Genomic DNA, 26,749 nt, shown 5'->3' on the forward strand with positions numbered 1-26,749 from the left:
ATTAATTTCTTGAGCACAGAGATGCGTATAGCTACTCACAGAGCACCATACAAGCACGGCGTGCCACATTTTTAAAATTTACATTGTTTAGACTTATACCTCACAGCTTTATTATGTTCACCAGGGCAGCAGCATTGACAATCGTTCAAGAAAAATCTGTACTCTAAGAAATTTTAGGGAGAAAAAAAAAACCAACACCCACCTCCCCCATCAAGCACACAATTCATTTTAAAGAATAGTGAATCGCCAGGTCTCAGCTACAAAGCCAAGGAAGCCACACCTGCTGCTGCAATACCTTCTCAAGCACCTGAAGTCCACACCATAATGAAAGTATCATAAATTAAATTACAACATTAACTGTTCATCAATTCAATCCTACAAACATCTATTTACTTTCTCCTATGCCCCAGCCATCGAATAAAACACTATCAGTACAACAGCAAATAAAGGAACCAAAAAATTGTCTTCAAAGCCCTGGAGACTCTAAAAGCACCAGCAGAGAGGCTGGAGTGATGGCTCAGTGGTTAAGAATGCAAATGCTCTTTCCATAGCACCCAAGTCCAGCAGCTCAAAAGCATCACAAACTCTGACCCCAAATGGAAGGCTCCAATACATCTGGCCTCAGCAGCATAAAACTCAGATTCACAGTCCCCCTTTCACATAAATGGGTGCATTTTAAAAAATAAGACAAAATACTTAAAAGCACACAAGAAATATTGCACTGGGGTCTTGAAAGATAAATAACAAACTTCCCAATGACATTAGGGGGCACTGCATGTCTCTGAACAAGCTAAATCTGTTTTAGACGATATATTTGATGGTGTCTTCACCCAAAAGGCAGCAGGAAATCTCTTTATGCTCAGGGCAAGGCAAACTGCACAATGGTTAGATGTAGTAGCTTAGGCTAACTGCTACATCGCCAGCTACAGCTTGTCTTGACTCAGCCACTTTATAACTGTGTAGATAAATAGGAATAACTGAAGGACAAGGGAGCTATATAAGTTATACAAGGCAGCTAATGAGAAACATTTGGTGTGGTAACCAATCAATATAAACACTAGGTATGACACTGTGGTGAAGGAAACAGAAGTATCTTACACGGACTTCTTATAGACCTCTTTGTACACTGTGTTAGGATATTACATGCACATACTTGGTTGCATCTAATCTGTATATCATGGTCTTGTGGTAAAAAGTAAATCTACATTACCCACATACCCACAATGACAGTTTATTTTAACTTTTTAAGTGATACCATGAAGATTTGATGTGGTCATAGAGATTTTTTTTTCCCTGCTCAATTTTAGTTACACTGTTTTTCTAATAAACAGAGATCATTTTACAGAAAAGATCAAATAAAGAGTCAGCACAAAAGTCTGGTCCTTCATATGAGAGGCAAGACAACCACCCTCGAATATCCCTTTCCAGTTAGTCAAGCAAAGCAACACTTATGTGATCAATGAGGCTGGTGAAAGTAACTTTTAAATAACACACACACACAAATACCTCGGTTGGACAGTTTAAAATTAGTGTCCTCACATTCTGAGATGTGTTTTATCTTCTTACTTTATTACTACTACTTCTGCTACTATAGCTATCATCATCATCATTAAAAATAGAGACTTGCTATATAAGCCTGTCTGACCTAGAACTCACGATGTAGACTTGGCTGCCCTTAAACTCACATGCATCTGCTAGCCTCTGCCTCCTCAGTGCTCAGATCAAAGGAGTCCTCCTCCATACCCAGTGTGTTTGCCCAATTCTAACTGGAAGCCAAGTGGTGAGTGTTTAGAGCATCTTCTTTGATACACAAGCCTCAGGTATAAGCTTTTTAAAGGATATTCAGCAACAGAGTGGGTGACTGAACCAACCCCGTGTAAAGGACTCAGCAGGTGTAGAGCCTGAGCTGCAAGTCACTTGAAATCATTCTCATAGCAGCTCATCTGAGTGGTCACCACCTACAGGTATGGCATGATGATTTTAGAGTTAAAGATTAGCAGCAGAACCACTGGTCACTGTGTAAAGATGCCATTCACAAGGTAATGATTAGACACAAGTACTTACAGTCCATAACTCTTGTACTTATGTGTAAATTCTCTGAGTTACGTCAACACTTGTTTTGCTGTGTATAGACATAGAACTTAGAGGCACTCCTGCTAGCCTGTACCTGTAGTCATACCATTTGGGAGATAACCACAAACAAATCTCTGTGAGTTCAGGGCAAGCCTGGTCTACGTATCAAATTCCAAGCCACCAAGGGCAACAAATGAAATGACTTTTTTTTTTAAAAAAAAAAAAAAAAAAAAAAGGACCAAATTTGAAACTGATTTTACAAACAAAATTTTAGGACTGGAGATGTGTTTCAGTAGTCAGAATGTCTATCTAGCATGCACAAGTCCCTGGGTTCTATCTGCAGCACCTCATAAACTAGGTATAGTAGGACCTGTAATCTCAACACTCAGGAGGCAGAGGCAGGAGGGTGATTTCAAGCTTATCCTGGGCTACAAAGATATAACACAAGTTTGGGATACATGAGACTCTGCCTCAAAACTAAAGATTGATCATTTATTTATTTATTTAAAAAAAACAATGAAAAGAAGATCCAGTTAGACTCTATGAGACGAGGGTCTGCCTCTTCATCTCAGAGTTTCATTTGCCACATTTAGAAGAAAGGGTCATACTTTCCCCAATTACATGTCAGCAGCTCACTTCCCAGCAGACAGAGGCTATTAGCACCTTGCTTGTCTTTCCAGGGTGAAGCAAATGAGCTTAGAATGCCTACACAAGGCCCAGGCATCTTGACCGTGGAAGAAGCATTTCCCCCAAGGCTACAAACAAGAACTTAAAGGTACCAAAGTGATACCCTCTTAGCACCAACAAAGGGGCCCTCTTTTTTTTTTTTTTTTTTTTTTTAATTTTCAGTCCTTTAAAGGACTAGCAATTCAGAAAAGCCCTTTCTGTATGTGGAAAGTGGATTTAAAACTCAGAGCCTCGGGCATGCAAAGCACGTTCTGCACCACGAAGCCACACTCCAGTTCAGAAATGCTTCTTTTACCAAGAAATACTGTGGACAGTGTTTCTATAGCCAAGAAAATGCAAATCAACGCCTGGAGACAATTCTGTTGGCCTTCTTGAACAGTCTACTGCAATCAGAACTGCGCCTGTCACTCAGGAACTGAATGGATTTTTAACTCTCAAATCATTAAAGGCAGAAGTGCACTTTTTTTTTCTTTTCAGGATGTCTCGCTGCTTGAGATAGGAACTTCCTGTCTAATGTCACGTATGCCCTCAACAATTTCTGTGTTCTACAAGTTGGCAAGCACTAAACTGCCCAAGCGGCAGATCCCTTCAATCCCCTCACACACACAAGCTCCTAACAGCTTGATATGAATGTCAATTCAGAAAGAGGCTCAACACTGGATGAACGAGCATCTGGGCCAGCCACCATGACCGTCTCACTCAAGACCATCCAGCCACATTTAAGGTCATATACAGTGCATTTACAGAGACAATGAGCACCGCTGGAAACACCCAAACACTCCAGGCTCCCGAGAACAGCAGTGTGAATCCTAGTATTAACTGTGGCTTCACATCATGTGAGGAAGGCAGGAAGATGATCTTCGAAAACACTGCATTGTCTGCTTCCAAGGCAACACCACTGTTGATAATGCATGCAAGTAGTGTCTCAAATTAGTGCTGCTGTTGTTGTTGTTGTTATTGTTGTTGTAACAAAATCTATAATGTTTTGGGGCTGTGGCTGGAGCTCAATCTTAAGACAGCCTGCCTTCCGTTCACACACAGTGCAAGCATTAAATTACTAGCAGATCCTGACTACACTCCATCTGAGAACACTGACAGTCATGTTTCCAATCATAGCCAAACCTGAAAAAAAAAATCTATACAGTGACTTTCTTCTCCTACAAAAAAAAAAAAAAAAAAAGAAAAGAAAAAAGTAAAAAGTAAAAAGGTAAAAAAAAAAAGCAGTTGTCCATAGCTGGGGGCTGGTGTGATGGCCTAGCCATCAAAAGCATTTGTAACAGGCCTAAAGGGTTGAGTTCTCTCTTCAGAGCCCAAACTGATGGAAACAGGGAAACAACTTCTTAAGTTACATTCTTCCCTCTACAGTGTGCTGTGGACCGCCTGCCCCACCTTAGTGAATTACACAGAACAAAAAGATTAAAGGAAAAGAATAGCTGGGAGAAGAGTGCAGCTCCATTGCACAGGATGTGCTTAGCAGGCAGAAAGCTCTGAGTCAATCTTTCCACGTCAAAAGAGAAATCTACATACTTCGTACATGATAAAGTCAGCTTCGAGTTGGAATCCCTCTTAGAAACCACTAAGGTGCACATTTCAAGTCCACAAGTTGAGTTTTTAAGTTCACTCACTTAAAAAACTTATAGTGTGTGTATGTGTGTGTATGTGTGTGTGTGTGTGTGTGTGTGTGCGCTTTACATCTTCACTCACAACAGAGTATAATTTGGGCATTCATACTTGAACCTAACAAATCCATAGCTTGTGTCTAAACTGAATTGACTTTTCTATCTTAACAAGGAACCCACTATTACACCCTATGCACAAGGAGTATATATATACCTGTAAGTTCCAGGTGAAACCAGATGATAAACTGAGCCAAGGACCAACATCATAGAGACTGTGTGTGTGTGTGTGTGTGTGTGTGTGTGTGTGTGTGTGTGTGTGTAAAAGGAAGAACTGAAATATAACAGAGAAAGGAAAGGAAGGAGGAGAAACAGGAAGGATGAAGGCAATGAAGAGGAGAAAAGGGATGAAAAAAGAAGGGGGAGGGGAAAGAGGAGGAGAAAGGAGCAATTAGTCAATTAGTCAAAACAGCCACCATGGTTAACCACAAGTAGCCTAGGCACTGGGCTGACTCACACCACTTTTACAGACAACTCCTTACTGACAACTTATCACTGTCCTCATATGTATGAGTGGTCCACAGGCTTCCTTTATACCATTTTATTTTTGATGACTTAAAATAATAGCTGATGTAGTTTTTAAAAGTTATAAATGGAAATTATTTTCTACTTCAAGTATACATTAAGATCCCAGTGAAGTTTGTTTTAGACTAACAGTTAAATATACCACATTCAAGCTGGGATTGGTAGCATATGCCTGTAAGGCTGGAGTCTAAGTAGGATTATGAGTAGAGAACAGCCTAGGATTCATACCAAGATCCTATTTAAAAGACAAATAACAACAACCATAAAGATCCCCACTAAAAGCATCTTCCTGAAAGGCTTTAGGGGAACAGAAACTTAGAGAAGGCTGAGAAGATGCTCAGTTGGTAAGAGTGTTTGCTTAGCTTGCATGGAGCCCTGGGTTCCAATCCCATAATTATTTAAACTGGGCATGGTTGCATATGCCTATAACCCCAGCACCCGGGAGGTGTAAGCAAGAGGATTAGAAGTTCAAGGTCATCTTCAGCTACACAGTGGTGTTTGAGGCCATCCAGGCTACATGAGACCCTAATTCAAAGATTCCAAGGAAGAGAAAGAAAGGGGGAGAGAGGAAGAAAGGGAGAGAAAACAAATGCTTCAGGTTTAGAACACTATAAGTCTTATCTGAGAAAATAACTTTGATTTAAAAATATGAATACTAGTATTTTCTGAGTGAGCTAAAACTTGATTGTAGGCATATCTGAGTGGCATCAATTCATCAATGAGTGGACAATCCTTTAAGACCAGCAGCCAGCCTCTGGACTCTAATTTTCATGAACAGACATTAGATAAAACAATAATCTTACTGTTGTATCTTGCAGAAGAAAACAATATCCTAAAGTAACAAAAGCTAATCTTTATGGAGAATATATGACATGCCAGGCACTTTTGTGAGGACAGTCCCACAGTAACTGATTTAACAGGCTAAGGTATTCGGTATGAATACGGGTATGTAACACGTAAACACACAGATATGTAACACCAATGCATAATGGGGACTGGAGTGTGTGGATGCACACTTGTGTGTGGATTGATGTACAGCTCAATTTGGCTAGAAAAAAAAAAGCAGCATATGGTCCCGATTGAAAGATCGGAATCCGAAGGTTTCTCCATTAGTGCACTTGGAAAGCCACATCATTCTAGTCAGTAAACACACAGAAATAATTCCAGTGTCACTTTTCCATTGGCAAGTACATTAGAGGATTAAATTGTTGACATATGCAAAGCGGTTTGTACAGCTCCGACTGATGGATAGCTTTAGACACAAGTCACATCTTAGTTCTGTTGTGATGTCTGTCATACAAAAACTCATCCCAACCTCCCCAGAAACCACCAGCTGAAATATGCGGTAAGTACCACTGCCAAGATGCCTTGCTACCCACACTGCAGTGCACTCGACGGAACTGCAGCTGGGGAAACAGCCATGCTGGCAGGCACCTAGCAGCCCTGCTATGCCTTCACAGGTGGGCCGAGACTTCCTCTTACCACTGGTGTGTGTGTGTGTGTGTGTGTGTGTGTGTGTGTGTGTGTGCGTGCACATGCGAGCGCTGCTTTTAAGTGAAAATACTACTAAATGCAGGAAAAGTATATGAGGGCTCCTACATTTTCAAATTAATTATGAGACTTTATACAAAAATAGGTAGACAGACACACAGACACAGGACAGACAGCTTGTAAAACTCTCAGGAAAACTAACCACTGTGTAAATCTTGAATCAAACCTCAGCATGAAGCAGACCGGCATGGACATCACAGAATGCCAAGCCTGTGCTACAGAGCTAAAGATTCTCCTTTATTTACTTGGCTAAAATGTACTGATTGCTGACCATGTGTGAGGTGTTGACTGAGGTGCTGGAGACATGGTGGAGTCTCTGCAGAGATGAAGCATTCTATGTAAGGGAAAGAACTTCAGAAGCTGATTGGCTGTAACCAGCACCTAATCATGCGTGGAGCTACAGGTGACCGTGGAAGGGCAGCGTGAAGCTATGGAGCATAGGAAGGACTGTGGAGATGGCAAAGTTGGAAAGGGCCTGATGTACAAGCATTAGGAACTGAGTATGTACTCCCCACAGCCAGGGAAAGCCAGGCACAATGGGATGCATCTGTAAGCAAAGCCCTGGGGCTGCAAAGAAAGGAAACTCTCTGAGTGTGGCTGTGTAGCCAGTCCAAGGAATCAGGTTGAGTAAGAGACTATGTCATTGCCCTCTGCCTTATATACATGTGCACGTTAAAGCACATGTGCACCCATACATAAGCCATACACAGACAGACAATGCGGCTGCCTCAGAAGCTATGGATTCCCAGCATGTTCATAGTTCGTTTTTTACAGTCAGGCATCTGATGTTTCCCTTCTCTTGTTAAGTTTTCTTTTTGATGTGCATGAAAGTTTGCTTTCATATATGTTATGTACCACATATTTACTGGGGTCACATCCCCTGGAACTGAAGTTACAGATAGTTGTGAGGCACCAAATGATGGGAACTGAGTGCATCTTCTTCTAGAGCAGTAGGTGCTCTTAACTGTGTTCTCTCATATTGCTACCAAGCCTACCCACCTTCCCCACTTCCCTCCCTCCCTCCCTCCCTCCCCAGCCTCTTTCATTATGTCTTTCCTTAAATGCTTGCAGTATCCTGACCAGAGTTAGTATATTCAGTAATCTAAAACTGAAAACGAGTGTCTTTAGTCACAGGCTCAAGAAACAGAGAGTTTGTCCTTTCCCTTTAGAAGCTCTAAAGCCGTGGATGACTTCATTTCTCAATTTTCCAACGATGACATTTACACACAACTGAGATCAACCATGTACCACTGGCCACTGTGACCTCTACAGTGGCTGCTACAAAAGGAGGCATGAAAAGCTTGAGGAAACTCGGACTCATAAACGGCTGGTGCATGTGCATGGTAGAAGCTGAAACTCCTGAGAGCAATGCAGGGCAAACGAGAGCTGTTGCAGACTTACTTCGCCCCATGGAGTTTCAAACATCCAGGCAAGGAAACATGGGATAAAGAAAAGAAGGGGGAAAAAAGGTATGTACAAACAAACACCAGCAACAGGAAAGGAGGAGTCAGTGGTTCTCCAGATGGAAAAAAGATCTTTTAGATGAAAAGCAGAAGCACAAATGGGAGATGAAACAGGGACTGAACCAGGGTCTGTGACATAGACTTGTATGCCCAACTACTAAGGAGGCTGAGACAGGATTCCCAGGGAGAGCCAGTCTGGAAACTTACAAGAATTATAAAAAAGAAAGAAAGAAAATAAAAGGTGGTGGGGGAGGTGTTAGTGAATGTAACTCAATAGTAACACAGTTGCCTTGTAAGGTCTGTTAGTTATCAGCACTCTGCAAAACAACAACAAAAAACAAGAGTTACTGATTCTGGGGCCCCTTAGGAACAGGTGGCAATTGGTATGGATGTGACATTCCTCTGTGTATCTACTCCTTCACATATCATCATGTCTCCCACTCTTCCATGACCTTTTAGAGCTATGAATCCATGGATAACCAAGGCTCTTCCAGCATCTCCATGGGATTCCTGCAAAGCTCATACTGCGTCCACTCTTTCTACTGAGGCCCTGACACTTTGTCTACCATGCAACCTACAGCCATCGCCACACATCCTGGAAATATGTTCTTCATCCTCATTGTCCTATGAGATATTTTCTCAGGACCACTCCCACCCACCCACTCAATAACCTACTCTATACTATAATTACATTGTTGTCTGCTTCTCTCCACCAGTGACCAAGCAAGAGAAAAGCAGGTCTAGGAACCTCTTGCCTTGATACAAACCATAAGCATGCTTATATGTAGTAACAACTTGAATAAAGTAAGTAGTATCTCTATCCTGTGCCTCCCATGTACTTCCTATAAAACCATAATGGTGAGAGTACCCCTAAGTGTGTTAAAAGAATTATAATAGATGAAAAGTGGTGTGGCTAGACAGATGGCTCAGGACTTAAAAGCACATACTGCTCTTCCAGAGGACCAGGATTCAGTTCCCAGTACTAACACTGTCGTTCACAACAGCCTATACCTGCAGCCCTAGGAATTCTGATATCCTTTTATAATCTCTTAGGGCACCTGCACTCACGTTCACATGCCCAAACAGAAACACAAACACATGACTACATTTTTTGTCTTGGATATTTTCTTTATTTACATTTCAAATGTTTCCCCCTTTCCAGGTCTCCCCTTCAGGAACCCCTTTTCCCATCCCCCCCTGCCTCTCCTCTATAAGGGTGTTCCTCCACCCACCCACTCCCATCCTCCCTCCCTGGCATTCCCCTACACTGGGCATTGTGTTGCTCAGGCCCCAGGGCCTTTCCTCCCACTGATGTCCAAAAAGTTCATCTTCTGCCACGTATGTGGCCAACAAACACCATGGGTCGCTCCATGTGTATTCTTTCATTGGTGGTCCAGTTTCCAGGAGCTCTGGGGATGCCTGGCTTATTGACACTGTTTCCTCCATTGGGGCTGCAAAACCCATCAGCTCCTTCAATCCCGATTCTCCATCTCCTCCATCAGGGAGCCCTGAGCTCAGTCCAATGGTTGGCTTCGAGCTTCCTTGATTACAAATTTTTAAAAAGTGTGTAGAACCTTCTACAGTAAGCACTTAAGGAGACATTTTCATTATGGATGCTTCTCCAAGGCCTGATTATAGATGCTACATGATCCCCACACCACATCAGCATACCTCATTCAGTAGGCTGACAATGGCTATAGAGACAGTTCTCTCTTGGAAGCTGTAAGAACTGACAGCTATCTGACTTAACACAGGTATAAGATGACAGCTATCAGAAAAGAACATTTGCTCAATTCTCTTTCTCCATCCTACAGAGATGAGAAGGATCTACCTAGACAGCACAGCACCATAGCCTAAAAGCAGCAGTGATGGTACATGGCCCTCCATTGAGAAAGGGTTCATAGGAGTAAGATGTTGAATTCTATAAACGTCATTCAATATTCATCAACTCAGAGGTGTTCTTAACCCCCCACCCGCTTTAGAGGGGGAGACTGTGGATCAAAGAGCGCACTTCACAGATAGTGTTTCATGAAAGAGAAGGTATCAAGTTTATCCCCTGGCAGCATGCAGGTGGGCTGAAGCTGTCCTGGCTTCTGCAACAGGACAGTGGGGACTCAGGCAAGGAGAGTATTGGGCAATAGCTCACAGGGGGCCTGAACAGGATACAGTCCTGAGCCTGTGATGCTATATTGATTTTTTTAATGACTACTTTAAGCCTGTTGAGTCTCTGACATTTAAGGGGGCTCCTTTAGAAATATTTCTAGAGGGCAGATTCTTGTCCTTCAAAATGAATGGGAGAAAAAACATGATTACATTTAGTCCACCAGATTCACTGTTCACATACTCAACCTTAAACATGTTAAGCTCCAAGAATCAGTGCATGCCACAGGCATTTATGGGTTAGAAAGGTGATATATATGTTGAAGATAACGGGATTTGATAGCTACACAGACTGTGTCTGCTGTGCAAATACAGCATATGATATCACCATAAAAATCTAAATCTTTACAAATTGGATTTCCTTAAATCAGATATACCTATAGCATGACAATGTTCCACTTCAAAACAAGACCAGCCTTTCCCAGGAGGCATGCGCTAATCTGTCAGACAGCCTTGTCATTCTTTGATGCATTATCCCAAGCCACCATTCATCATGCTTCCCACTGTGGGAACAGCTGCTGATCTCAGCAGTCTCCCTTGGATAGGCTTGTAGCTCCCTGCCACCCACCCCCACGAATTTCTGTTTTCCTTGCCTATTCTGTCACCTGTAACTAAGCCCCAGCGTTGGGACCGAACACCTCTGCATAGTTCCCAACAAGCCCTGCCACCATGGCCTATCTACCCAATGACTGATCTCTATACTTTACCCCCCACATTTGGGAGACTCCTGCTCCAATACACCATGCTCACTGTAGTTCCCTGGGGTAGTTTAAACCATTTCCCTCCCTGTAACTGCACTCCACTTCCACGGAGGCCTCCCAGTTCTTCTGTCATGTTTTGGACTTATCTTTGGTCTACACACTCTGTCAAGGGAAGGCCTTCTCTTCACATTGCATTTACTTTAAAATCTACTTTTTTTTACTTATAATAACATGTATGTGTGCATGTGCATGTTTGTGTGTGCACATCATGCAGGTACCAGTAGAGGTCAGAGTTAATCCTTCTGGGAGAGAGTAAGACCACTATCACAATTTTAGAGCCAAGTTTAAAGCAAACTTAACTGGTCGGTTGGTGCACTGGCCAGGACCATACTTGAGATTCCTATAGTATAGCGGCAAATGACACTTGTCAGAGGCTTAAAAGGCAGGCAAAACCCACTGGGCTATGCAATTGCCACCTTCATCCAATCAGGGACTAGCATACAACCTGACATACTTCCTGCCTAAATACCTCCCACCTACGTTATCAAGCACAGCCAGTGCACTTGGGTCAACCAACCTTGCTTCCAGAAGCAAAACCACATGCTTTGTTCTTTTCCATGAACACCAGCCTCCAGTATTCCTTGGGTAAGCAAGGCTTACAAGTAAGAGACATTTTCATTTTATAGAGCTCTTAAACACAGTTTGACTTTAACACAGATTCTTCAGGTATCCCATCAGAGGCAGTGGATGCCTCCTGGAGCTAGTGCTTACCAGATGGCCATCGTCAGTGCTGGGAACCAAGCTTGGGTCTTCTATAAAAACATCAAATATTCTTAATCACTGTGCCATCTCTTCAATCCCAATATTAGACTTATATTCCCACAATACTGGATATAATTATGCACCAAATATATGATTCACTGACCTATCTCCTTCTTCACAAAGCTGACTGTGGATCTGGATTTTAAAATAGTTTCTACCCACTGAAAGAGAAACAAAACTAAGAATATATTCATCTGGTCAAAAGAGTCCATGAAGCGTCTTGGTGTGAAGCAGAAGCAGAACTCTGGATGTTTGTAGAGAAAAAGATGAAGCCATGGAAGCCGGGGGCATGGCACTCCTGAGAAGACAGGGTTGCTGGTTAGTGAGTCTCTTAGTCTTTTAGTTTATTTTACAATTCTTTATTTCGTGTGTATGAATATTTTCCATAGTGAACCTGGTGCCCCAGGAAGTCAGAAGTGGGCTTTAGGGACCCTGGACAGAAGTTCTTGATAGTTGTGAATCACAAATTGTGTACTGAGAATGGACCCTGGGCCCTCTTCAAGAGCAGCAAGTGCTCTTAACCACTTAGCCATCTCTGAAGTCCCTGCTAGGTAGTTTTAACTGTCATCATGACACAACCTAGATCCACCTGGAGGAAAGCATGAATGGGGGAATATCTAGATCATATATCTATATTGGCCTGGGAGCTTACGGGGGGTGGGGGGCTGTTTACATTGTTAATGGGTTTCAGGAAAGCATTTCTATAGGAGTGATAGAGTGGGACAATGCTGAAAGCACAGAATTCAAGGACTATGCAGAAATACATTAGAGGTGTTGTGCTGACTTCCCACTAGGAAATATCTCTTTACCAGTTCGTTCCTCACTATGGTCACTCTGGTGCACACAGAGGCCTCTCCCTGCTACTTCCCAAAGCCACTCACTAAAGGTAGGAACAAATAGCAGAGAACAAGGCTTCTTTGTGGAGAGAATGGATCTTCAGAGTAAGATGTGAAAAGGGCACAGACAGGGCAAACAGGAAGGACCTTGAGTTTCTCAAATGCTGGCAGATGGCCCCAAATTTCTCTCTTGAGAGTGAAAACACATCTGCAGGTAGAAAGCATTGTTATTTGGTAAAGAAAGCTTGAAATTGTGTTCAGGAGCAAGAAGCTTGATAAGTAATGAGCTTCCTTTTCTCTTTCACCACATACCTTCCAGGACCCAATCTAATTGAGTCCATGAACATCTTCAAGCTATGAGATTGCAGGAACTGTGGTGTCATTTAAAGTGATACTGAACAGCAAGGCTCAGCAAGTATATATGCCTCCTACCAAGCCTGATGGCCGGAGTTCCATTGCTGAGATCCACATGCTAGGAGGAGAGAGTCGACTCCAGCAAATTGTTCTTTGACAACTGATTTCCCCAGGTTATACTCGGATCCCTGTACATGTTCTTTGACATGTGTGAACCTACCCCACCAACACACATGCATACCACACGCTCACACACACTCATAGGCATGCATGTGTGTGCACTCGCGCACACACATACACAGGAAAAAATGAAAAGACTGTGATAAAGCTGTCGATTTTGTGTGGATATATGCCATGAGCACAATGCCTACAGAGTCAAGACGGGAGCATGAACTGGGGTAGAGCTGCAACTGTAGGCTGTAATCTGTCTGATGTAGGTATTGGGAAGTAAGTGCGGGTTCTTCAGGGCAGAAATCTCTTTAATTACTGAATTACTTCTCTAATACAGATACATTTTATTTTGTAATGAACTGACCAGAAATGCCATAGGTAAACAAATTTACAAACAGATAAAAAAATTAAAGACCTCTGGGTACTGATGAAGTATAAATATAAGAGATACAGCACATCAGACAGGAAAAGCAGGCTGGCTACCCACAGTGTGCCGAAGTTGAAAGTACAGATGCAAGGTTTTAGACAGCGAGCTATGGTAGCTTCTTTCTATAAAGTTTAAGCTGTTGATTCCACTTAAGAAATATGCACTAAAGACTTCAGCACTGCATGAAAGGAGACATCCACGTCAAGATCTTTCCAAAAGGCTCTGAACAAGGACAGGACAACAATGTCTAACCTGTAGTCCTGTGGGCTGCTTCAACAATGGTGAATATACAGAACCAATTGCCCCACAATTCACATGGCATGAACTCAGATAGGGAAATGGATGTTTGAGCTACACACAATCAATGCATTCTCAATAAACAGTATCTGATCTCTAATATGAGCCTTGTCTGTATCAACATTGATACAGGCTAGCAAAAACAAATGATAATTTCATAACTTTAATGATGAAATAGAACTAAGGTTATTGAGAATAAAATTATTATCCTACAAACCTACATCTCAAGTCTGAACTCTGGGTTAAAATAACTATACTTGAATATATTCATCAATATCTACATTATATTGTGGTATTCTACTAAGTACATCAAGGTAGCACAGGGTGGCCTGGAATGTATTACACAACTAAAAACAGCCTTGAACTTCTAACCTCCGTATTCCAAGTGTTAGGAATACCACTTTACATCCCCATACACAGTGTACAATGTCTTAAAAGTCAAAGTTAGATTTCATGTATGTAAACTTGCCCTTACCAACTGACTCACACCTCAAGTGCAAGATACTCTAAACTCGTGTTCACCAGACTGATGGAGTCATGATGTAGCTACAAAGCCATGTGTGCTTCTTCAACAGGTACTTTCTTGTATCTCAGATGAAAACTACATACCCATTTTCCTTAACTTTGATTTATTTCTTCTTGCACCTTTTAAATTTACAAGTGTTGGCTAAATTCTATTGACAGACACCCACATATCTAAATCTTTTCCTATCCACTTTATTTTCTCTACTAAACCAGCCTCTTACTAAGAGCTTGATAGGAAAAAAATAATGCACCACTCACCCCCCCTCTCTCTCCCTCCCTCCCTACCTCTCTGTGTGTGTGCATGTGTGTGTGTTTGTGTGTGTGTGTCCATTCCTTCCCCAGACAACTGCCAGAATGATTTTTAAACACACATAGCACACAGAGAGAGGGGGAGGGAGAGGGGGAGGGGCAGGGGGAGGGAGAGGGGGGAGGGGAGGGGAGAGGGAGGGGGAGGGGAGGGGGGAGGGAGAGGGAGAGGAAGAGGGAGAGGGAGAGGGAGAGGGAGACCCATACTCACTCACTCTTACACAGACTTCAAGAAGCCCCCATCTGTTTTTCAATACCATAATGAAGCCTCTTTGCCAGCACCCTTCAGAAGCAAGCTCTCACCATAGTTCACCCCACTCATTTCCAGCCACTTGTCTTCTTTCATCCCAACCCGCTGCAACACAACAAAACTGTCATTCCTCCTAGGCAAAGATTAACATTCAGAGCAAACCCCCCAACATTCATCTGTGGAGAGTCTCTTTTTGTGGTGCTTCCAGAGTCCATGATACACAGCTATCAAAGTTCTGATTCTGTAGCAGGAGACCTTCCCGGAGATTCTCAGGATGTATTTAAGCAACAGCTGTTATTGAAAGATCAGGAAGTCAAGTTCAGGGACTGCATTTATTTGAACAAACAACTACACATTGCTTTCAGATACAGCCAAGATTCTGAAGGTAGCTCAGATCGTGATGGAGGGTAATAGACCACAGGTAAATACACAGGAACGTCCTTTCAGGACACTGGCAAGCACAGCTGGGTAGAAGCCAACTCCTGCAAAGTGGCTGCATTTGTCTTGCTAAGGGTCAGCCATGACAGCATCTGTCAAGACGAGCTTGAACAGAGGAACTCAGAACCCAGCCTAGCAGTAACAGGATACATCGGTATCTGGTTGGAGCACAAACAAGGTAGACTTTCTTCCTCTGGCACAGGGCAGGCACAGGGCCAAGCACACACAGTGCTCTCTGTTTTTGCAAGTCTAATGCGGTCTGCTGAGGGGAGGGGTGAGAGATCACCAGTTCATAATGACTCTCATTATGTCTGCTGCGTTCTGAGCCAAGATTAGACACTAGACAATCCTCTGTCCAGTGTCAAGGGCTTTCAACTGCCCTTTCAACAGGATAATTCCACTTCAAACTAATTTAGGTTTCTTATAACCCAGGCTACCAAAACTGATACACTTCACTGTCTCGGCCTGGAAAAAGAGGTTAATGTCTGCTCCAAGAGAAATACAGACTCGGGTTTGGAGTCTGTGTCGGCTCTACATGAGCGATAACAAACACAACACCCTAAAATCTCCCACCATCTGCTGAGCTGTCAGCCTCCCTGCAGGAACTCAATTTCTAAAGATTACAGTCCTTTTAGTATAGAGCCAGAGGAACACTCCAGAAGAACTTTAGAAAAGATATTAGCATTCCCACTAACATCAACAAGGCTGTGTGAGGTTCACTTCAGGACAGAAACAGTAATTCACCTTCGTCTTCTAGACACAGAAAAGCTTTGGTGACCAAACAGAAACCTGAAGCCTGGAGTGGGCTCATGCTCATGTCTCCAGCACCAATTCCAAAGGCTAACGCAGGACTGTGGAGAGTTAACAGCATTGTAGATGGGAGTGGCAGGCCAGCTAAGCATACACAACAAAACTTTAAAACAAAACAAAACAAAACATACTTAAAAACTTAAAACAAACAAACAATAACAACAACCCACTCAGTTTGGGGTTTTCAGTTTACGTGAATACATAAAGACAATAAAGGCAAGGTATTAATTCAGGTGATTCAAAAATCCAGGAAAAGAATTAAAAGAAAAAGAAAAACCAAGCCAAAGACACTCAGCTACTAAATGAAAAGGTCATGTTTGAAGGCTCCAAGGCTCACTTTATGTCTACAAATATGCTAAACCCACAAAAGTTTATATAAACACTGAAATTTTCCGTGTAATAAAGGTAATCTTCTATACCTACCAATGTACTCACTCCTCCCTCTAAAGCACACAGGCTTTGATGTGGTAATTTATTCTTCACATACCAGCTATCTGTGCCTACCCAAGCCATTACGTCAACAACTATGCATAATATTCTAGAGAAGTACTACTATATAAAATTTTGCATTTAAAGTACAAAAATTTTAAATAACCTTTAGACTGAACCAAAATGCATAAATAACCCAAAGGAACTTGGAAACCTATGTTCACTTGGTGAGTACACAGCCTGTTAACACTAACAGCACCCCTAGCGCCATGCTCAAATATTCCCACTCTGTCCAAAGTTCCTATGCTCATCCAAAAATAAGCACAAGTCAAACAAGGTGACCGCTGCTTTAAAAACTTACATTTTAGAATTTGGTATAATTTTCCTTTAATGGACACTGTAGATTCGGGGACTTACGGGGGAAATAAAACATCTCAAGAGAACACTGAAAAGCAATAATCTGAAGCCATTATCACAGCCTAGGAAGGCTCGACTTACATTTTCTAATTCTAATTCCCTCACTCTGAAGCACAAGAGACTGCAGTCTGTACAGCGGGCAACCCAAGCCCCTGCTACATGGTTGACGGAGAAGCCACTCGCAAGGCACACAAAGTGTTAAATCACACAGTCAAGCTGTAATCCTTGACCAGTGACCCAGGAGGCTTCAGCCTGGGACCTTTCAGGTGTCACTGCTCAGTGTCTTCATACAACTACACTGCAACACTGCTCCTGAAACTTCCTCCTTAGCAAATGTCACCTTTTACCTCTTCAGCCTCTCTTCAGCCCATCCTCACCATTTTTCCTCTACCTGAATCCTCCCTAGATACAACTTTAGTCTCCAATAAGCCTTGCCAAAACAAAAGTAAGGCGTTCCTTAATCTGCGCTTCCCGTCTACACTTGCACACCAGCTGCAAATGCTCCTTCAAACAAGCAGGCAGCTCAGCTAGCTGGGTTTTTTCAGTAACAAAGGACAGCCCCGCACTTTTCCATTTGAGGCTGCAGAGGGAGCCAGAACCATGCAATGCGAAAGAAAGCAAGTCAGCAGTGTTTGGAGGACTGGGAGAATCCAAGGCTAGTGAAAAATATGAACACAGGAATACCGCAGACATCAACTCCAAAATGAAGGTTTTTTTTTTTCAATAAAAATAAAAAATAAAATAAAGCTCTCAAATTAGTAGGTCTTCTCATAAGACTTCCTTTTGAGGTATATTTTAGGAAGGAATTTCTAAAAGTATTTTAAATTTTTATTTGTGTATGTTCATATGTGTTTGTGTGTACATGTGCACACGCAAGTGCAGGTAGATGGGGCAGCCAGAAGAGGGTGTTAGATCTTCTGGGGACAGAGTTACTAGTGGTTTTGAGTTACCCAACATGGATGCTGGCAACCCAATTCAGGACCTTGACAAGAGCAATTGCTATTACCCACAGAGCTATCTCTCCAGCCCCTGCAGTATTTTTAATCAGAGTATATTAGAAGCTGACCTGACCTTGCCCCATAACACACAGCATCAGATCAGAAGGCAGAGAAAGAGGAGCAGAAGGCAGGGTCAGAGGCAGAGCCACATGTTTTAAGAAGTAAGATTGCCAATACAAAAGACAGAAAGCCCTGACTGATCCCAGTCTGTGATGTTGTGACAGGTCATGAAAGGAGTCTCAGGAGACTGTCACCTCCAACACTACCTTGTGACAGTGAGATGCCACAGCAGACACAGCAGAATGGAGAAGACAGCTGTTCTAATCAGTGGCAAGACAACAGTTAACTTGTAATTCCAAGTGATAAAGAGAGCTTATTCTGACAGCTCTTTCCTAACAAACCAAAGACACATAATAACAAGCTACGATGATATCAGTGTGGTTTATACTGTAATGGAGAGACAAGTGAGATTTTGTATAATGTGAAGGTTTTAGGCAAAGCCTGAACAATATATACTGTCAAACACTCTAAAACTAAATGTGAACTGGTCACCCCATGATACATCTTGAACAAGGAAAACAACAACAGAGAATCTGGAAGAAATTTTAGAATACAGAAAAAATATGAAAGTAGGTTAAAAGTGCAAATTCAAACAGCATAAAGACATGAGGCTCAACCTAGAGAAACACATCCTTCCAAAGAGACGATTTTCTTTAAAATACGTAAGCAGGGCTAGGAATGTGGGTCCACTATAGAACATGCACTTAGAACACCTCCATCCTGCCTTTATAGAAGATGGTGTGTAGCTTAGTAAACACTTGCCTAGGATCCCCCAGTGATGGACTGGGGGTGTGGTTATGTGGTGGCACACATTTCCCAACAATTAATAAAATAACAGGATGAAGTAATATTCAAAACAGAATGAAATAACAGAAATGACCCAGAAGTTACAAAGACATCATTCATAAACAAGAACATTAAAATATTTACTATAAGATCCATTTGGATGTTTAAAAGACAAAGATGTTTATTATTTAAACAACACAACCTGTTTTTAACCTCTAAAACTACTTAACACACATAGGAGAAAACGAGATCAGTAAGCATGAGGCTAAGCCAAAGAACTATCCAAAAGGACACACACACACTCTCCATCTCTCTATCACTTACACACACACTAACACACACACACACACACACACACACACACACTTAAATACAAGATGACAAATAGTTTGATATCTCAGAACTAGAATTCCATTGAAGGTAAAATAAAGATGAATTCTCTCTTTAAAAAAACGTCAAAGACAGACTAGAGAGATGGCTAAGTGGTTAAGAGCTCTTGCACCCCTTCTAATAGATTCCAGTTCAATTCCAGTACCCCGATTGGGTGGCTCACAACAGCTTGTAATGAAAGTTCTGGGGTATCTAACCTCATCTTCTTCTGAAGGCACCTACACCCATGCACATATACACTCATGTACACACGCGTACCCATAATCATGTACACACACATACACTCACAAAATAAAATAAATCTTTGAGGAAATAATGACCCAAAATTTATCAACATAAAAATTATGCCCCCATAGAATAAAATAACTCAACAAATACAAACTAGAAGAAACATGTATAAAACTATACTAAAACTCACTGCAGTCAAGTGCTCTAAATGCAGGGATTAAAAACTCTGAGTGGCAGAGAAAATCCTTGCTATGGTTAAGAAGAATTTAGGTGGCATCAAATGTCTTGTGGGAAATAACTGAGAGAAGACAGCATATCAGCACATTTAAAGTGCATGCACGAATGCATGTGCAAACACAGACAAATACAGAGAGAGAGAGAGAGAGAGCCTATTTATCAACAGAAAACAACCTCTGCACCTGAGTGTCCTTAGATCATATATATCGTTTGCCATATACTAGACTATCTCAACAAGAAATACTAGAAGGAAGTCCTTTGGTTAACAGGAATAGCTCCACTGTCAGTCCGACTTAATCAAACGAAAGACACAGTAACTAACCATTTGGCTTGTTTGGTCTAATCAATATTTCCTGATTGAAAATCGCTTTAAAAAATTTACTGGTAAAATATAAACAACAGAAACAAATTGCTGTCTGTTTAACATATATAAATGTACACTATGAAATGTACACTATAAAAGTTAGGATGGAAGAAATGCAAGCCAAGAACAGAATGGAATGCTAAGTTTATCATTCATACACCATATATGAAGTCATGTATCACTTGAAAAGCTCTTACAAGCTAAAGATACAACACACACACACACACACACACACACACACACGGAAAGCTATCATCAATATAAAACCAGTGCCAGCCCGGCAGACTTGAAATTGACCTTCTCAATGGACAGCACTCCTATGAAAAGACAGAGGGAAGGGGCTGGAAATCTGCCACATTCGTGTGTCTTTCAAATGCTCACAACCCGAGCTCAAACCATCAGGACCAAACACACTTTTCTAGCCTCCGAAGGCACCTGCCCTATTCCCACGTGCTTCCCCAGCCATGCACATAGCAACACGCACATTGTTTTTTAAAATGACCAAAAAATCTATTTAAAAGGTAGGAATAGTAAGTAAAATAGGGCTTTATGGACACACATTTTTTTAAAACTATATTTCAGACTACAGCCAGGGATAAAGACATCTATTTAATAATAATAACACACATTCATCAATCGACACAACATAACAATCTTTAATGTTTATGTGCCTAACAACAGAGACATCAGATAAAGAGAAGGATTAAAACTAAATTACAGTCAGAAACATGAATCAATCTCCTTTCTCTCAAGCAAGCAGAAAACACTCACTCAGGTTATAATGCAACTAGAGATCAAAATGAACAGCTTGACCAGACAGGTATGTGTAATACACTCTACTCAGCCACTGGGAATAATGACTTGGTCAATGCACAGGGATCACCTACATAGGCAAACTGTATTATGACGATAAATTGAATGACAATCCATGTTGGATGTGAAGTGCCATAAATCATGCAAGCAATCACAGGGTCTATATAGGTTGAAGCCCACAAATAAAAAAAAAGTATCATAAAAAGGAGCTAGCAATCACAGGGTCTATATAGGTTGAAGCCCACAAATAAAAAAAAAGTATCATAAAAAGGAGCTAAAAAGTATTTTGCATAGAAAATGAAAACATATTAAGAGTTTGTGGGGTACTGCTAAAGTAGTATTATGGGGTACATTTATACGGTAAATTTATATGCCTATATTAGGAAAGATGATTCCAGCTTCTCCTTTAAACTAACCCTGATACACAGCAGCATTGGTTGGCCATGTGCTTATGGAACCCCAGGACTCAAGGACGAAGGCAGGAGGGTCATAAATCATAGGCCATCAAGAATACAAAGCTGGGTGAAGTAGCACATGCCTTTAATCCCAACGCCCAGGAGGCAGAGGCTGGTAGATCTCCCCACATTTGAGACCATCCTGGTCTATAGAGCTAGTTCCAGGACAGCGAGAGCTGTTACACAGAAAAACCCTGTCTCATAAAACCAAAAAGAAAAAGAAAGAAACAACAAAATAAACATTAATTCGTTCTCACATCAAAGAAAGAATGAAAGAAAGAAAGAAAGAAAGGAAGGAAGAAAGAAAGAGAGAAAGAAAGCAAAAATATGAGCAGAGTAAACCCTAGATAAACAGAAAGAAGGAAATCAATGAAAAATAAAACAGCACAGAAAAATCAATGAAAGCAAAGCTGTTTCTTTGAGAAAATTGGTAAAAACTGATAAATGCCTATTCATACTCACATGCAGGGAGAGCAGAGGAAACAGATATAGACAAACAAAGTCCGATGCTAACAATAATGAGTGCAGATCACCCTGCTCGGGATAGCTGTTTAAACAATAAAGGGATATTATACAGATAACTGAGTCAAAAAATGAATGCTCCGATGAAATGGACAAATTCATCAGAAGCATAAATTATACATGACCAAAAGCCAAACGGGCTGCAGGAAGAGTTCACAACAGAATTATCTGACTGCTTATGTGATATTTTCTCACTCTCCACCACCAACTAAGACGAAACCAAACCAACCCAAACCAAACACTCCAGCCCATGGAGACTCACTGATAAAAGTCTAACTAACACTAAAAAAGAAACCTATAAAAGCTCCATACAATCTTTTCTACGAAACTGAAGGTGTATCTCTCTTCTCTGTGATGCCATTATAGACACTAACTATATCACAAGAAAACTTAACAATAACTTTATTTTACTGAAAAGGGCAAAATTGGTATAAATATGGCATTCAAGAAATGTTTGGCTCAAAAGTAATGTATTAGTCCTGGTGGGGAAGAGGGTAGAGGGGAGGGAGAGACAGAGAGCTTTGAGATGAGAGGAGTAAGAGAACAGGAGGCAGAAGGAGAAGGGCAGGGACAGAAAGACACGACATGGCTCTTGTGAGCAGGAACAGAACAGGGTATGGACAACACAGCTGACTCTGCTTAACACTTAGTCTGTATTTGGTGAGTATCTGAAATAACAAAGTCTAAAGCCTACTTTAAACACTTTCAATTATGACTTAACTTATTCTTTAAATATGTAAAAATTCACTTCCTCCATTACTTTTTCTGCTTAAACAAATCTTCAAGCAATCATGTTGGTTATGAGTAAGAAACCAACACCATGGGGCAGAGAATATAATAGAAAATGCACTGTACTGAAAACCTGAAAGGTTATACTGGTGCAAACATGCCAAAACTCTTTCACAACTTCATTAACAATTCAGGAGGAATTCTAACCAGGCTCCAAAAGATGCCACACTCTGATTCAAAGATGCCCTCAGGAAGTGTGGAGGTCTGTAAGGACTGAAGCACTTTCTATGACAGTTTTGAAACACAAGCAACTGAACATTACACTCCTAAATTAAGCACTTCTGAGATGCCACAGGCAAAACTACCCCTTCAGAAATGAAGCAGAGAGAGACAGACAGGACCATGAAAAATGCCCCGCCTCCAGCACACCTAGAACTAAGACTTAGGCAACATACTTATATTTAAAGTCCTAGAAAATTATCACTTAATATCTAAGTCCATTCTGTGTCACCTGTTTTACAATACAGAAAACAGTTTCCTTTAAAGAGCAAAGAAATGACCTGCTTAACATAGGTAAAGAATAATAAAACAAAATTGAATTGCTCCAATAAATATCTCTAAAAGGAGGGAGGGAGAGAAGTAAGGAGAGAAGGAGGAAGGATGAGCTAGTAGGTAACAGGCTGGTCAGAGTTCAAACCATGAGGAAACTGTGTGAATGCAATGGGCAGCTTTAATTGTCAAGGAGGCACAATCTAGAACTAGCTTGGAAATGTGTCACAAGGAGGGACTGTCTAGCTCAGGTTGCTCTGAGGTCATGTCTGTGGGCAGTTGTGTTGATTGTGTTCTAAAATGAAGCAGAAAGACCGAAGCCACTCTGTGTAGCACCCTTCCCTGGGTGTTGGCTCTAGAGCACCAGGGTGCAAACAGGATGAGCAGAATACAACAGCATGTGAATATTCATTTCCCTCAGCAACTAATGATAGCTGTATTGTGACCAGCTAGTTATTCCTACTGCCTTAACTTCTTTGCCATGATGGACTATAACCTGAAACCAACTTAAGCCCTGTCCTCACTAAGTTTCAATTCCTCATGATATTTTACCAGAACATGACTAAAACTGGGATGATGCACACACCCAAAGACCCACAGAAGGCATGGTTTGACCTCAAGAGCATCAGACATCCCCCTGGCTGCATCTTTGGCATCCTTCGGATCAGTCAACACTCACCAAGGAACCCAAAGGTTTTATATTCTACTCCATTCAAATTTCCATATCTTAATTGACAATTAAACAAACAAACCAATCAACAAAGTAAACCACCAAAGCCTAAAAATTAAACCAGAAGATAGGCATTTTTTTTCCAGGCAATCACAATGGATCCTGTTTTGAATATTTGTCTATAATTTATATAAAAAAACTAAAGTTCTCAATTTACAAAATTATTACTACTCACAAAGAACATCATAAAAAGACAATATCAAAAATAAATACTTATGAATGTATAGGATAAGGGGAAATCCTCACAAATGAATAAGACACGAGCAAACCACATACAACTCTTGGCCTCAGATGACAAAGCTAGAGGTTTAGTATAATGGTTGTAGCTCACAAATTCTCACCTGGAATCACAAACACATCTGTAAGGAAAGTCACCCAAGAAAGATATATGGCATTACAAAAACCTCAAGGAAGATAAGTGGAAAAATTTGGACATAGCTATCATCCAACAACAGTTCAAAGAGCATTTTACAATTTACTTACTTTAAGTCATTACAAAGTAATTAAGGATGAAGCCCTAGAAAATGGAGCAAGCACCCCCAACCTCTCTCATCATAACAATGCATGGGGACCCTTCTGAAGGAAGTGAGCTCTACCAGGAGTTGTCAGTGAACCTCCATAACCAGCAGCACCATGTCACCCCACGGCCATTGGAGCAGTAACAGAAAGGGGTTCTGACCATTTCTGACCATCTTACTCAGTCTATATCAGTGGGGTACAGGAAAGGACTTCAGAAAGCCAAATGAATGGATACACAAGTTTCACCATTTACTGAGTGAAAATTTTAGTGATTGAAAGAAATAAAATACACGAATAATTAGTTGTAGCTCATCACCATGAATTACTCTAAGCAAGGAGTTAGTTTGTGTTATTTACATTTAAAAATCTTTGCATTGGAACCATCAGATCAATGTCAACAGGTATGGTGACAGGTAAGTGGTGGTATGAAGTCCTATTTAATCTATTCTCAGAAACAGGCTTCTAGTCTCTGCACACACAGCATCATGTTTCATTGTATTAGGGGTTTTCAGTCCCACACATTTACAAGGATCCACAGTGGTTGCTTATGTGCAGTCATAGGCACACCATAGTGACGCCACACTGGACGATCACTATAAAGCACATATGCTGTATCATATGTTACACATTTAATGGCAGCTGCAACTGAAATTCTTGAAACTAACAGAGCTTAGTTAGTTTTGGTTTTTAAAATTGAGCTAATAGTGAAAAGAAAAGGAGTTTTAAGAATTCCAGCCTTTGTGTTTGTTTGACACGATGTTAGAGGCACGGAACAAGCACATTCTGCTGTAACCACAAACTCAAAGGGGGCAATAATCTGATTAGCAAAATAGGCCCCAGCAGTGAGGAATGACTGGTACCAGGTTCCTCTTTCCAGCCCTTCTCTCCCACCAAAAAAAAAAAAAAAAAAACTATCTCTGTAATCTACAGAATACAAAAGCCAAGACTGATACATTCTACTTCACTGACTATAATGACTACAAAGTATCCCATTGTCTGTAAGTATCTCTACAAATGAGTTTAAAGTAGTCTCTATAGAACATGCCCTAGTACCAACCAGAGAGACAGTCTCCATAAGGGACCTCTGGATTAGACTATACAGTGGACATGCCTATGGGGGATTCTCTTGATTATACTAACTACAGAGGAAAGACCTAGCCCACTGTATCATCTATTTTTCTCTGATGCTGACAGAGTATGTAACGTAACCAGTTCCATTTGAATTCCTGCCTTGACTTCTACAAACTGACTGACTGTGAGATGGAACTGAGAGCCAAATAAGCCCTCTATCTCCAAAGTTATTATATATTAAACTATTACATCACAGCAACAGAAATGAGTTGAGGATGGTATTTTCCATCATTCTGTTTCAACAGCTCACATCCCTTATAATACTTTTTAAAAAAATTAACCCTGGAAAGAAGGTAAAACAGTTAAAGAGTCGCTATTTCAGAGGATGTGAGTTCAGCTCTGAGTACCTATACAGAGCAGTTCACAAATACCTATGACTCATGCTTCAGGACACAACACCCACCCTCTTCTAACCTACCTGAATACCTGCACAATAGTGACATACACTCACAGAGAAACACACACACACACACACACACACACACACACACACACACACACGAATCTGTTTTTCTGTTTGTTTTTAAGAGCTAGGGAACCTTGAGCCAACAAACAATGCTAGCACTAAAATCCTAGGATCGCAGCCCTACGCAGCTTCTGACAAACACTGTGATGTTTCCTGCTTTGTGCTTTCATGCAGTGGGACAGAACATGAAATAATGGTACAAAGAGAGCTATAATACTTCCATGGCTTCAAACAGAACTTTCAGGACCAAACAGTCCATTTCTTTTCAACATTTTTCAAAACATACAGCATATAAATCATGGCATCAAAATCTTTATTGTTTATATGATTCACTGGTAACAGGAAAGCCCTTGTACCAATAAATTTTCCCATCAATATTGATTTTACAGAATGATAAGGTTCAAATCATGCTTTATTTTCTTCAGTTGCAAATCCTGAGCATTTATTTACACAGAAATTTACCTCACTAACATAGGAGACCCCCAAACTGCTCTGTGTGGGCTCTCGAATCATACAAGCCACAACTCTCAGATCTAATATCTATTACCAAAATCTCCAGGGGCAATAGAAGTGCCCAAGAAAAGCCACAATGGAAAGAGGGGGATGTAGAACAACATCAAACAAGCACAAAGTTGTGGAGATTAGAGACATAGGTGAGTACACTGCTTGGATTGACGCATTAAAAGTTTTAAAAACAAACAAACATCATTAACAACACTGACAAACAAAAGACTGGCACTGTAATTACAGAGCTGAGGTGCCAGAAACAAGGGAATCTCAGAGAACTGCTGGTTACACGTCAGGGCAAGTTCCAGGATAAGTGAAGGGCTTACAGCAGACCACCACAGGATCTG

General features: G+C 41.1%; 1 protein-coding gene across 1 annotated transcript in view, besides 1 other annotated feature; it reads right to left on the reverse strand.

Moving 5' to 3' along the window:
• The window catches only part of Auts2 (autism susceptibility candidate 2), a 1,105,888-nt gene that overhangs the window by 777,021 nt on the left and 302,118 nt on the right, over positions 1–26,749 (reverse strand).
• Positions 14,799–16,007: an enhancer, noted in NCBI's record as "VISTA enhancer mm131". NCBI's record gives its function as "enhancer in: heart[6/7] | ear[6/7]" and the evidence as "EXISTENCE:transgenic organism evidence [ECO:0001131][PMID:17130149]".

Source organism: Mus musculus, chromosome 5 (assembly GCF_000001635.26).
Source record: "Mus musculus strain C57BL/6J chromosome 5, GRCm38.p6 C57BL/6J".
Classification (NCBI taxonomy): domain Eukaryota; kingdom Metazoa; phylum Chordata; class Mammalia; order Rodentia; family Muridae; genus Mus; species Mus musculus.